Genomic DNA, 14,713 nt, shown 5'->3' on the forward strand with positions numbered 1-14,713 from the left:
AGATTGGCATTAGTCGTCCCAAAGACCTCATCCTTTTCATTAAAACCTTTTCACTGCAGTGGAATTCAATTTAAAGATCTCAATGCAGTGAATCTGAACATTTCACATTGCTACTATTTAACTGTTATGATATGAGGTGGAGTCAGACCCTGGTTCAGATATAAGAAAACAAGGAGAAAAAAAGCTCATATAGATATAAAATCATTTCTTAAAGATGTTGAGTCACCACAGAAGAACCGCAGAGCATCTGATGGGAACAATCAAAAGCAAAGGCGACAGGAGGACAGTCATAAAAATAGCTACTTAACACAGAAAGTAATGTAGAGGGATCTCTAATAAAAATAACCTAATAAAACCAAAAGCTAAAGCCTGACAATAATCCAATAATTCAAATTAAAAGAAAAAAGAATCACAAACAGAACTGTGAATGGCTGTGATTAACATGTACAAAAAATAGTTCTAACTAAATGTGGTCCAAATGCAAAACCAAGAAGACAAAAAACACATTCATGATCATGATACTGATCTTGTCTGAAGCCCATCCTTGCCTAGTTCAGAATGTGAATATTGAGTCATTTTGCAGGTTGTTTCATGGCCCTTCTCCTGTTGCGGAGAGGACTAACGTAGCTTCTGGGCTTTAATGGTCCACTGGCCAGTTCTTGTGCTCTCCAAAGGTCCTCCTGAGCTTTTGTAAACAAAATAAAAGAAAGAATTGGAAATGACTTGCTTTACTGAGAAATATTGATGTTGGCTATATAAGAAGTAAAAGCAACTAATTGCAGCATTGCATCAGTATATGAGAGGTTTTTTTTCTTCAAAATTCCAGCTGCCCTGGTATACATAATCCCTTAAATTCATGTAAGACCCTTATATGATCTAAAGTTCATAATTGATCTGAAATATAAAAGGGTGTTACTCATTTGCCTTATAGTATAAAAAGATACACAGTGTCTATATTTTCTGTTAATGACTGTTTCTCTGTTTCTTAGTGTTGAAACAAATGAATGTACATATGCTCAGCAACAAGAACAGGATGTATCTGTGGGCCATATTGAAGGAATGAGTGTGCCCAAGTCGCTTTTTTACATTTTAGGAAGATTTTAATTGATCAGTGAAAATCTTGCCATGAAGATTTTAGACAAGTGTCCATCTGGATCAACCGCTTGTGCCGGAAGGCCAAAGCTGTAGTTGAGAGCTACACAAAATGTAAAAACAAAAAATCACAATTTTATTTGTAACGCAGACAACAAATGGCTGTTGAGCTGCACTTTGCACACTTGATCCAAACCGCTCCGTTCTACCCATCTGGCTGTGTTACTGTCTGGCTGAGGCTGACTGTCCTGCTGGAAGGTGAACCTCTCTCAGGCTCAAGTCTTCAGCAGCAGCAAAAATACATATTTTTTTTAAGGATTTTCTTCATTTTAGCTTCTCCATCTTTCTGATAAACACATGATGTTATGTTCATGTGTATGTACAGTCACTACTAATCAGTGAAAAAGAGATGGTATGTTTATGAACTCATTGTTACTTGTCCTTCTGAGGCAAAACTAATCATTTAGTCAGTGTCCTTGACACGGTGATATGTAAGTTACATTTTAAATATTCATCACGTTTGGCCTCGTGAACCCATTCCAGTGCTCCATGTTCAGAACCAACACACACATCGTGCAGAAGGTGAGCTACAAACCCGCAGAAAGTGTCGTCAAATAATCAATCACATGCCCTGGCTATGATTGTGCTCATCTATTACTTAAGACTGTTGCATAGTATTTCAATATATTAGGAGGCGATGAATAGGGAAGGCGCATGGCACTGGTGTTAGAGGCAGTAGATGAATTCAGCTGTGTGAACTAATGAGGATCATATCAACCTATGATACTCAACCTTCTCCAAGTCCATGTCAAACATGGGTCTCTGCTCAAGGTCAGTATTTCTATAAGCACCATGCAGCAGGAAAAAAATCGTGGCTGAAACTTGTCTAGGCAGAATCATCAGTTGTCTAAAACTATGTACTGATTAAATTATTTTTCTGGACAATGAGACCCTGTGTCTTCATGATGTTTTCTGGTGTAAATACGAACAAATGATGGCAAAATCACACATTAAAAATAGCACTCTCATGTACCAAAACCATCCAAAAATACTTCATAGTTTTATAAAAAAAAATTTAAGAAATCCCTTGAACTACAAGTCAGAACATGTTCAGCAGTTTTACAAGCTCCCATAAACATGGAAGGTATCAGAGAGTAACCTTTAAGACTGATGCCACTTCTGAACTGTATGTACAAAAAACAACAAAACATAATGTGATATAATGACTCTTAAAACAGAAAATCAACAAAAATTCCCAAAAGCTGCTGTGATGCCACAAGGTTTCTTTGCTGTATCCACTCGCGTGTTTGTAGAGGAAAATAAAAACTTCCACAGCGCTCCGAAATAAGGATGCAAAACAAAAATTTATTCCACAGTTTTGTGAGATATCCTTTACAAGAGCAGTTGTATCTTATCTAACCTTCACAAACAACTACGGTTGAAAAACCGTGTGGCTCTGTAGATAAACTAGAAGCGCCTTTCCTTTCTTTCTTGTTAACGCTACAGCGTCCACACCTCATTTGCATAAATTGCGAAATGGACACTTAAACTATAAACATACAACTTAAAATAAAACACTCATTGACAACAAAACATTACAAAATTAGCTACATGCAGTACTAATAATTCTTCCTAAACTTAAACAAATTCACTTATTAAATTACATATTAAACAAAATGTTTTAACAATAACTGAATATTACTTCACATTAACTTGGCCTCCACATTCCGGCCCCTAATTGTGACCCTTATTACACAATTACCAACTTAAAACTTGTGGAGCCAAAGTACTCAAATGCCATTCAACAAAAACAAATTAAAACAAACTTCTCAGTCTCTATATGAATGACTGCTTCAGTCCGCTTCCTGTAAAAGACAAATCTTCGTTATGGGTCTGTCCAACATGCTTGTCTTGGTTTTGATTTTCACTTGACGCACCATTCCTGTCTTGTCAGAGATGGTTTGGATTATCTTCCCTGTAACCCAAGAATTGCGTGGAGCTGTGTCATCAACAATAAGCACAATGTCTCCAACTGCAAAGTTGCGAGACGGACGGTTCCATTTTTGCCTTTCCTGAAGTAGTGGCAAATATTCTCGTGTCCAACGTTTCCAGAATATTTCTGACATATGTTGTACTTGCTTCCATCTCCTTCTTGCGTAGATATCTTGTTTATCGAACAGTCCAGGAGGAAGAGATGGTTTAGTTTTCAGAAGCAAGAGGTGATTAGGAGTGAGTACCTCCAAATCGTTTGGATCACTGGACAACTTAGTTATTGGCCGACTATTAATAATAGCTTCCGCCTCACACAGAAGTGTGTGTAGGCCCTCCTCATCCAGTGTCTGCAGTTGTAGCGTGACATTTAAGATTTTCTTCACCGACTTTATTAATCTCTCCCAGACGCCGCCATGGTGGGATCCTGTGGGAGGATTGAACATCCATTGAATGCCTTGTTGTTGAAGGTGGTCTTCAATCTTGGACACATTCCATTCATTAATGGCTCTTTTAAGTTCACGCTCTGCACCGATGAAATTCGTTCCATTATCAGAACGAAGGATCTTTACTTGGCCTCGTCTAGCAATAAAGCGACGAAGGGCGTGAATAAAGGAATCCGTATCCAGTGAGGCTGCCATTTCCAAGTGTATCGCACGAGTGGTTAAGCAGGTGAAAATGACACCATACTTCTTCACCACACTTCGTCCACGTTTAATCTCAAACGGACCAAAGTAGTCCACGCCACAGTTAGAAAATGGTGGGTCATCTGGCAGAACTCTGTCTTGAGGAAGGTCTGCCATTTGTTGCTTTCCTACAACTCCATGCGCACGTCGGCAGACAATACACTTGGAGAGTATCTGTCTTACTGCAGTTGGCACCAGGAACCCAATATTTTGTTCTCAGCTTTGAGATTACATGATTACGACCACAATGCGCCAAGTTCTCATGAATTTCTTTGAGGATAAGCTTTGTGACGTGTAGATCCTTACTTAAGATTGCTGGGCGCCTTGACTCTTCCGGTAGTGCAGCTTTCCTAAGTCGTCCTCCAACTCTGAGAATGCCTTGTTCAAGTACTGGATTCAGTTGAAAAGAGAACTAGTCCTTTTCACTCCCTGACCTTTAGAAAGTGCAGTAATCTCTTCGGAAAATGCCCTTGCTTGACAAAAGCGAACAATTGCTTCTTCAGCTTTTGCAAGGTTCTCTATAGTATGTTTCTTGTGGTTTGCTTGAAACAGGCTTTCCTTGAAACCTCTCATTTCCTTTTCAACTTCAGATTGAGATTTCACAGCAATTAACTCTTTTCTTTTGCGACACAGTTGCAGTAGAATACTCTTAACTTTAAGCATCCACGCAACTGCCTTTTTTAGTCGAAACCAGGATGAGAAGTACTGCAGGAATTCTTGCAATACATCTTTACGTTCCTTAACAGTGTGAGCACAAATCAGTGTACTCTTCACCTCTGGGTCTTCTGTAGTCAGATCTCCAATAGTATGCACACACTCTGGCCATTCGTCCATGTGTTTAACAAGAAAGCCCGGCCCCTGTAACCATACATGGTGGTGAATGAAGCTTTCTGCCTTGAGTCCTCTGGATGCGCAGTCAGCGGGATTCAATGAGGTGTTGATATACCTCCATTGCTGAGGATTGGAGCACTTCAGGATGACATCCACACGATTAGCAACAAATGTGCGGAACCTACTAGTTTGGTTGTTGATGTATTTCAGTACCGTGGTACTATCTGACCAAAACACAGATGGTTGGAGTGGAAGTTGCAGCTCTGATGTTAGAACATTGTCCATGCGTGCTGCCATGGCTGCTGCAGTAAGTTCCATACGTGGAACCGTTACCGACTTAAGTGGGGCCACTCTTGCTTTCCCTAACATGAATGCACAATGAACTTCGTTACTGCTATTCTTCTGTAGCAAGTAGCTAACTGTGCCATAGCCTTCTTCACTGGCATCAGCAAAATGTTGCAGCTGGTTGTATACTGACTGTCCAAATCCTACAGGTTTACAACATCTTGGAACATTTATGTTCTCCAGCTGGTGGAGCTGGGTCTTCCACTCGAGCCACTTATGAGCCAAGTCTTCAGGTATGATGACATCCCATCCAACCTTCCGCCTGCAAAGCTCTTGCAGAATCTTCTTAACTTGAAGCATAACTGGTGACAAGATACCCAATGGGTCGTAGACGGAGCTCACAATAGAAAGGATGTTCCTCCGAGTAGGAGCCTTGTCTGGCATTATGATCTTGAATCTGAAGCTGTCAGACTGAATACACCATTGGACTCCCAACGCTCTCTCTAGAGGAAGCATATCCTGCTCCAGGTCCAGATTTTTAACTTCCGTTGCCCTCTCTTCTTCTGGAATAGCTGATAGTACTGCTCTGCTATTGCTAATCCATTTTGTGAGTCTGAATCCACCTCTATAACATACCGCTCTTAGGGTGTGGTACAACTGGATGGCTTCCTCTTCTGAGCTCACAGACTTTAAACAATCATCTACATAGAAGTTGTGTAGTATTGTGTCAACTGCTTGATTGTTGGCCTGGTCTCAGTTGTCTTCGGCACATTTGCGGAGAGCGAAACTAGCACAGCTTGGCGACGAAGTTGCGCCAAAAATGTGAACCACCATCTTGTACTCCACCATTTTCTGAGTAGTGTCGCCAGATTCCCACCACAGAAACCGTAGAAGGTCTGAATCTTCATTAGGTACCTTTACTTGGTGAAACATTGCTTCCACATCTGCCATAACTGCCACCTCTTCTTGCCTGAATCTGATAATTACTCCAAGCAGAGTACTCGTAAGATTTGGTCCTTGTAATAACTGGTTGTTTAGAGCGGTGCCTTTGTACGACGCTCCACAGTCAAAAACCACTCTAAGTTTGTGTTTCTTAGGATGGTAGACTCCGTGATGTGGCAGATACCAAACCTTCCCATCGTCACGATCAAGGTCTTCTTCTGGAACTTTCACCGCGTAACCTTTTTCTATAATGTTACTCATGAAACTTGAGTATTCAGTGTGAAATGAAGAGTTCTTCTCCAATTTCCGCCTTAGGTTTAAGGCACGTTGCTCTGCCACTTTACGGTTGTTAGGCATCCGAATATGCTTGTTCCGTAATGGCAAAGCAATACTGTAATGTCCATCCACAATGGTAACTGACTGTGTTGCAATATCCAAAACTGCAAATCTTCCCTTGACATTTCCTGTTTCTCATTTCTTTCACACTCAGGAAAGTCACTTTTAAACTGCTGACTCCACAGTTCGTCCAATCTGCTTACTGATATGCGATTTGCTGAAACTTGAATCAACCCTTGCGTTGCACTTTGTAAAATGTGTCCTTGGAGGGGTTCGCTGATGGTCCAACCAAGCCTGGTTCTCACAGCGTATGGACCTCCCCTTTCACTTGCAATAACCTGCCAAGGTTCCATGGCTTTAGGAGCATTAGTCCCAATCAGAAGTCCAACCTTTGCTTCAATCTTAGGTATTGACACCTGCTGAAGGTAGGGCCATTTGTTCACGTAATCTTGTGAAGGAATGTTACAGATAGAAGCAGGGATGTTGCTGTGACTGAACATTTCTGGCAGCTCGAAAAAATCATTATTGTCTAAGCTGCTTATTTCCAACCCAGAAACCACGTGACTACTGACGACATTTTCTTCTCCCATTGTTTTCAGCAAAATGTTCATTTTTTTGCCTGAAAGATTGAGTTCATGCATCAGCTCTTCAGTACAAAAACAAGCTGTACTGCCTGGGTCTAGAAATGCATAGGTGTATGTCACCTTTTGACCTCTTTTTAGTTTGACTTTGACTGGAACTATCGCCAATATGTGTTCTGGTTTCTCTGCACCATAAGTGGGTGCATCCATTTCCACAAATCCATTCACAACTGACTCTGTCGGTTGTTCCTCTCCCTCTCTTGTTGCCACTTCAGGCCCTGCCTCGTTATTAACACAACTGGGCCTTTTCTTTATGTGTAATACTGTGGGATGGTATTGCGCACAAACCTGACAGCTGGCCTTTTCTTTGCATAAATTACTCATGTGTCCCTTTTTAAGACAGCTAAAACACAATCCTTTAGTTTTCAAGAAATCAATCTTTTCCTTGTGAAGTGACTTCCTCATCTTCTTACATTGTTCCATAGTGTGCTCCTCACCATGACAGAAGAGACAAGGTTTGGAAAATGCACACGTCTGGTTTCTGCTGACCTTTTTCTCTGCCTTGGTTTGTGTGTCCTGTGTAGTGGTAATAGTTGCAGCTGTGGTGAATCCCTTTTTGAAGCCACTTTTTCTTTGCAACCTTTCATCCACCTGTCCTTTAACTTGAAGCTTTAATGTGCTGTCCTTTATGTCACCAAACAGGGGATGTAAAACTTCTTTGGCCTGTTTATTGACAAAATCCACCAGATCGGCAAACTTGACTCTGCGCTTTTCTTTGTCCAAGATTCCACAAGCATGCGATCTCCACCTTTCTCTCAATTTATATGGGAGCTTGGCAATGATGGCACGCATGTTGGCTGTGTTGTCCAACTCCTCCATATACTCTACATCTGCCATTGCATTACGACATCCAGTGAGATATAGTCCGAATGCATGAAGAGCCTCTCCATCGTCAGCCTTGATGGTTGGCCAACCAAGAGCTTTGTTAACGTATGCCACCGATATCTTGTAGGTGTTGCCAAAGTGCTCTTCCAAAAGTCTCTTAGCTTCCTTATACCCACGCGTTGGTTCCATATGAAGACAACTTCTTACCAATTCTCGTGGCTGTCCACTTGTATACTGTTCCATGTAGTACAGCCGGTCTTTGTCGCTTTCGGTTTTATCCTCCACCCCATGTTCAAATGCCCGAATGAACAGCCGATACTCTAATGGGTCCCCTTTAAAAACGGAAATGTTCTGAGGGGGCAATGCTGCCAACTTCTGCTGCTTTGTTAGCACTTCGACTACATCCTGCAGGGCACTTGGCGTCTGTGCTGGATGAGAGGTAACCACGCGTGTTTGCTGCATGTTTTGGACAACGTTATTGTTCTGAATTTGACCCTCTTGTGTTGGGAAAGGATTATTTGACTGCTGCTGAGCAAACAAATCTTCAGCTCTGTGAGAAGTCACATAGGAGTTCATTCCATCCACTTTGAATGCACGACTGGATGCCTTAGATGAACACACTTCATATTCTGATAGGATCTTCATCTTTGCCTCATTTGCTGCTAGAGCTGTTTGTATTTCTAGCTCCTCCCTTTCAGCTTTGAGTTTAGCCTCTCTTTCCTCCAGTAAGTGTCTTTGTTTCAAAGATGATGCCTGAACCAACAACTTAGCTCGTTCCAACTCTGCTTTCATTCGTGTGGAAGAGGCAGTCGATGATGCACAAGAACCACGTTCAGAAGAGCTCTTATGTCTTCTTTTTGACAAAGATGCATTAGATACGCTGTCGAATGGATTAATCTCCTCGTCACATTTTTCAGCCTCTGCTGTGTTCTTAGCCTTTCCATCAATCCAAGCCAAAGCTGTCTCTGCAAAAGCCTTGAAAGAATCAGCCTTAGGTTCAAACCAGTTTTCTTGATCCAATTTTAAATCCTCTTCTGACATTTGTTGGAGCAGCTCCTTCACGTTTGTGTTCAAACCACAAAACTCTCCAAACAGTCTATTAAATTCTTTCATTAACTGGTTTGCTTCAGTTAAGCTGATATCATCTTCAGTTTCAATCAGCTGACGCACCTGATTCACTGTGCCTGTTAACTTTGCTAACTTGGCTCTTCGTAAACCAATTGCACGCTGCAACTTTTCCTCCATAGCTTTAGGTGTGAGTTTTACTGCTCTAGCTTCCATTGTAGCCACGATATCTTCATTTTCAACGTCCATGACATTAAATATCCAAACAGCAACAGCAGAAAACTTCCTTTCTGATCCGAAAAGCTTGCAGATTGTGTCGAAGAGCACTTAGCATCCAGAATGACTCGGCAGTTTTTTTTTTTTTGAAATGTTTCCGAAATGTTTACACTACTCACTTTTCTTCCAGCTTGATTTTGCTGCTTTAATCCGTCCACAGATGATAATTAATCCACAAAGCAGGTTTTTCAACGAAATGTGATGCCACAAGGTTTCTTTGCTGTATCCACTCGCGTGTTTGTAGAGGAAAATAAAAACTTCCACAGCGCTCCGAAATAAGGATGCAAAACAATAATTTATTCCACAGTTTTGTGAGATATCCTTTACAAGAGCAGTTGTATCTTATCTAACCTTCACAAACAACTACGGTTGAAAAACCGTGTGGCTCTGTAGATAAACTAGAAGCGCCTTTCCTTTCTTTCTTGTTAACGCTACAGCGTCCACACCTCATTTGCATAAATTGCGAAATGGACACTTAAACTATAAACATACAACTTAAAATAAAACACTCATTGACAACAAAACATTACAAAATTAGCTACATGCAGTACTAATAATTCTTCCTAAACTTAAACAAATTCACTTATTAAATTACATATTAAACAAAATGTTTTAACAATAACTGAATATTACTTCACATTAACTTGGCCTCCACAGCTGCAGAAAAATTACATCTTGATTCTTTTAAAGATAATACTTATAACATTTGTCATAACATGTTTATTGGTGAAATTTTCCTAATAAAGCCCCAAATTTCCATCTGGAAAGAAAAAGTCATCTTGCAGAAATTCTCCAACAATTAAAGCACAACAAATGAATTTTGACACCTCTGACATTGAGAATAAAAGTTTTCACATGTACATGAGTTTAAAAGAACAGAGTTCTTATATTGTCCTGATATCATCAATAAAAAAACGAATAATGCTTTGAATTAAAGCATGACTCAGGAATCTTGCAACAACATTTTGCTCAGTGTGTACATTTTAAATGTACAGATGAATGACAATAAAGTCTATGTCTAACTGTTTGAAACATTTGTTTCAAACAGATGCTTCTGTTTGAAACAGATGTTTTAAAACATCTGTGTTTTAAAATGTTTTTCTTTTATTTAATGCTTTTATGCTTTGCTGTTTTCTTTTTGCCATTCCGTTGAAGACCAGTAATGTACTTTGGATCGCCTCATGGATGACAGGAGGCACAGAAATAAACATGCTTGCCTTGTTTTGGCTTACAAACATTCTGCTCATATCTCACCAACTGTAGTGTTGCAACATTATTACCTTAATAAAACAGAGACAGGCACTGCTCCTCATTTTCATGCAACCGCTGTGTTTTTCACATCAGTCTTTTCAAACACACACATGTGTGTGCTCTTTCTTCTTGTTTGGAACTTTCTACCATTCTGGCAATATGCAGCGATACATGGGGGAGGGTCAGCATTATGATCATTTTATTCTCTATGTAGTCAGAAAAATGTCAGACATGCTTGTATGGGATACTGCGTGTTAGGAAAGTTCCACAGCTGTGTGAATATCTGCTGTTAGCAGGTTACTGATGGAACACTGTGTGTACAGTAGACAGAAGCGCAGATGATTCAGCTTAATTAAATAAAAGCTTTCAGGCCCAATCTGAGTGATACGAACATTAATGGACATTTGTTGAAGCCAAACAAAGGACAGTAACGCTCATTCAAACATATTAATCCCCTGATTATATTGACCTGTTCAATCTGTTATTGATTCTAAAATGAGCTAAATCAATCCAGCAAATAGAACACTTAGTGAGACAAGCCTCCTGTGGTTTATGGGAATTTATTTCAACTGACAGCATTTGATTAGGGGAGCACATTTATGCAATATCTGAACCTACGCAGCAGAGATTTTGGCACACTTACAGATAATAGAAACTGCTGTTGTGTATTGTTCATCAGTGAGAGGCAAGTAGAAACTCCTGCATTGTGCTTTTAAAGGCAGCAGCCTGGTGGGGCTCTGAATGAGGGGTTAAAGTGGTGGGAGCATGTTTGCTAAGCTGTTTGAGGAGCATTCTCATATGGCCGCTGGCAGTGGTGATGGGTACGGGGGGGAAAGAGGGAGCTTTCCATCTCAGTTCTCTGGAGTGCAATGATGGAATGACCTGGACTTGATCTTTGAGGGCAACATGCCTGATGGCTCCTGCAGATTGATAAATTGATTCAAAACTATTACCATGGTAAAAAAGCAATAAGGTCATAAAAATTGCATCGGTCCGTCCGGCTAAGTAAATCCGGGGTGATTTCAGGAGCGGGTACGATGGGGCAGGAGGCGCCGGGCATGAGGTGGAATGAGAGAGCAAGAAATGACTTTGAAGAGCTCATCATCTTCAATCTATTTTTCCTGCAGGGGCTCCATGCCTCTGCATAGAGGCACTTCATTACAGGGGAATAACTGTACACAGACAGAGCCCGGGCCAGCCTCTGCCGATCCCCTCGGGCCCTTGGGGGCCTCCAGCTGGTTAATACCTCATCACTGGCTTCATTGAACGCTTTAATCTGCACTCCTGTGATCAATAGGAGCCCGCTGTAAATTAAAAAGGCCATTTCGTGTAATCAACCCTGTTAATGCTCATTCTGAAAACCATTATTTGTGGAAGGTATTTAGGAGAAAATTGCCACCGTGACAAACCTTGTGATACCACCCTTCCCCCATGCCAAACCCCAGCCCCCATCTCTGTCTGCACCAAGATCACACTAGCTGTGGTCAGAGCTTTGGAGGAGAGTTAACACATCAGAGTCAGTGATCTGATAGTGACGAATAGTGAAAGCAATGATTTGAACCTGCTGCAGTGCCCCCTGCTGCTGAGACACAGCATCTTAGCTTGATACATGTAAACAAGTCTCTCAGTTACTAAAATGCAGTACTCCTCACCACAGGTGTGGTGAGGTGCGTCTTTATTTGTCTTTATTCATGCTGAACTGATAAACAAGCCTCCAGTCACTAGGTGGCAGCAGTGTTCAAACTAATCAAGAAGTTACATGTTCAAGCCAGTAGAAGCAGACACACAGCAATGTTGTAAACAGGTTGTAAACAGTTTTATGGCCATGCTAAGAGATATATTTATTTTTTCAATGTCATAATAAGAAGAAAAAGTCATATTAGCAGAGTATTTACTATTGGTAGAAAAGACACAATATTGGCAGAAGAAAGTTGTTAAATGATGAGTTGAAAGTACTTTTAATAAGAAAAAAAAAATCAGAGATCTGTGATGTACAGAGCCCCTAAGGATACTTGAAGAAAAAGAAAAAACAATTAAGAATTACTTTGCCAAGATCCAGACTTATTTTTATTGTGCCGGTGTTCTGAATAGTTGTGCTACCCAACAATCCTTCCTTGTGGCAGAGCTCATAGGAAAATCTGACGAGATGGCACAGACCGTCAGAACACCAATCATCAGATTTTCATACTACAGCGCATCCAGACATTTATGTCTGTCTGTCGATGCTACCGCACAACATTCTGGGAAATTTACGCAGAGGAAAGGCTTTAGGCGGTGAACCTTTAAGCCAAGCAAGGTTGGTGTCAACAACTAGCTCACTCACTCTTTGGTTACCTAGCAACAATCTGTTGAGTATCATCAGCAGTTTTCGTGTTCATCTGCCTGAAAATACATAACAATGAGGAGGAGAGAGAGGAGCTAATGAAGAAACAGCTGGAGAGGAAACTGTGGATTAAACAGTAAAAGTCACATCGATAGTTTTGGTGGTATTTCATAAATTTAAAACAAAACCTTAATCAATAATTATTCATATTTACTGTCCTGAAACTCTTATGTCATAATACATTTTCAGCCATGTTGCCCAGCCCTATGTTGACTCTTTCAGTGAAAAGCATTTTTGACTTGAAAAACAGCTGCTCATTCTGTCAAAGAGGAAGTCAAACTTCCACATGGTTTTAGTAAATTCTTGTTTTCTACACAGTTAGCCACATCTCTGTGTCCAGGTCTTACAACAATACAAAAGTGCTGTGGATGTTGCAGTTGAATGAGGCAGCAGTGGAGGCTGAAAGCGGCTAGAGTGGGACTAAGAGCAACACTTCAGTGTCCCAATGAAGAGAGGCTCTAGACTGGGAAATGGAGGACAGAATAGATCAGTTAGAAAGGAGGGGATGAACTTTGAGTGGCACACACATATATTCACACACGCAAGCACACACACACACACATACCCTGTGGGAGCGAAAATGAAATTTTCCAGGCAGCTATTTCTGCAGCAAATTCAATTACTGAAGGCACTTGTACAAAGAGCTGTGACTCCCCTGATGGTGAGATTGGAAAAGGCTGATGGCTGCAGACAGTGAATAACAGGACACGGCCGTGGCGCCTGCTGAGGGCAGGTACGAGCACAAAAACAATAAGGGCCGTGTGGACAGGTGTGAGAGCGCAAAGGCCGCAGAGATAAAAGGTTACGAGTTCAGAAAAGTTCTATCGCATTATCTTCCTTTTATATAAAGTGAGAGGAGGGATTATACTGCAGACCTGCACTGCGCAAATGGCTGCTGTCAGTACATGTGAGTCTGCCTCCATCACACACTGCAGCACTTAAACACACCTGAGATGATGAATTGGAGCAGAGACAAAGCAGGATATTAACCTTAGAGGCCGGTACACAAACACACCTGGAGAGCAACACAAGGAACAGAAATCCCTGCTTCATTCAGATCCAGAAATATAATAGAGCACCAAACTCAATACATTTATACATTCAAGGTGCAGATTGAATTCAAATCTGCACCTCCTTTTATTGTACTTGAATATTAAGAATATTAAATACTATTTGCAGTGGTGACACAGCTATAAATAATAAAACACACTGTTAAAGTGTTCACTTATTGTGTCTGACTCTGACTTTAATTTCGTTTTTTCAAACGTTAATCAAATAATCAAATAGTTTTTACCGTACATTTTCGATTGTGTGTATGTGCAGTGCCCTACAACATCATGTTGCCATGGAGAGTATGTTGTCACATCCTAAAATAACAGCATTAGACCTACTCCAACATGCTTGCCCACCTGGTTAGCCTCTTGGAAAATGTGTGTCCTCTCTGGTAATCCTGATCGCCTGCTCTTCATTCTCATTGTGTGCCTTTTCTTTAATTTCTCTTTTCTGCGCCACAAAGCTGGTGGCTTTACCTCCGCGGAAGAGGAGATCTAAAGTATTTGATTCCAATTCCAGGCAAACCCTGAGGGGGACTTCATCAGCCCAGCAGCCTCTGGTGCTTTACACCGTGACAGAACGAGAGGGGAGAGAAAAGCTATTAAAGTTGTATCTTAAAAGGTCAATAACACCAGCTGTAATGACTCTGACTGTTTAATCCAAATATATGGGTGTGTGGCTGAGCCCTGCTGCTGACATTGATAGACTTGAATGGCAAGTGAAGGATTCTTCAGTGTCAAAAAATCCCAGACCAAGAAGTAATGAGGGACATCACCTGAGTGTAAACTCAAATACAGATCTCCAGATTCCTTCCTTCAATCACTTCGATTGTGTGTGTGTAGGTGTGTGTGTAGGTGTGTAGGTGTGTGTGGGGGTGTTGGTGTGTGTGTGGGCGTATCCGTGCGTGTGCGTGCATGTGTGTGTGTGAGAGGGTGAGGGGAGTGAAGGGGGTTAATGGTGGGGGAAGGGATGATTTGTGTGAGCCTTTGCGTGCAATAGAATCAATACTTGAGCTTCCTACAACATCTCACAATATGTTCGCTGCTAGGAAAAGGTGA

This window comes from Poeciliopsis prolifica, unplaced genomic scaffold (genome assembly GCF_027474105.1).
Source record: "Poeciliopsis prolifica strain line A6 unplaced genomic scaffold, Auburn_PproV2 SCAFFOLD061, whole genome shotgun sequence".
Taxonomy (NCBI): domain Eukaryota; kingdom Metazoa; phylum Chordata; class Actinopteri; order Cyprinodontiformes; family Poeciliidae; genus Poeciliopsis; species Poeciliopsis prolifica.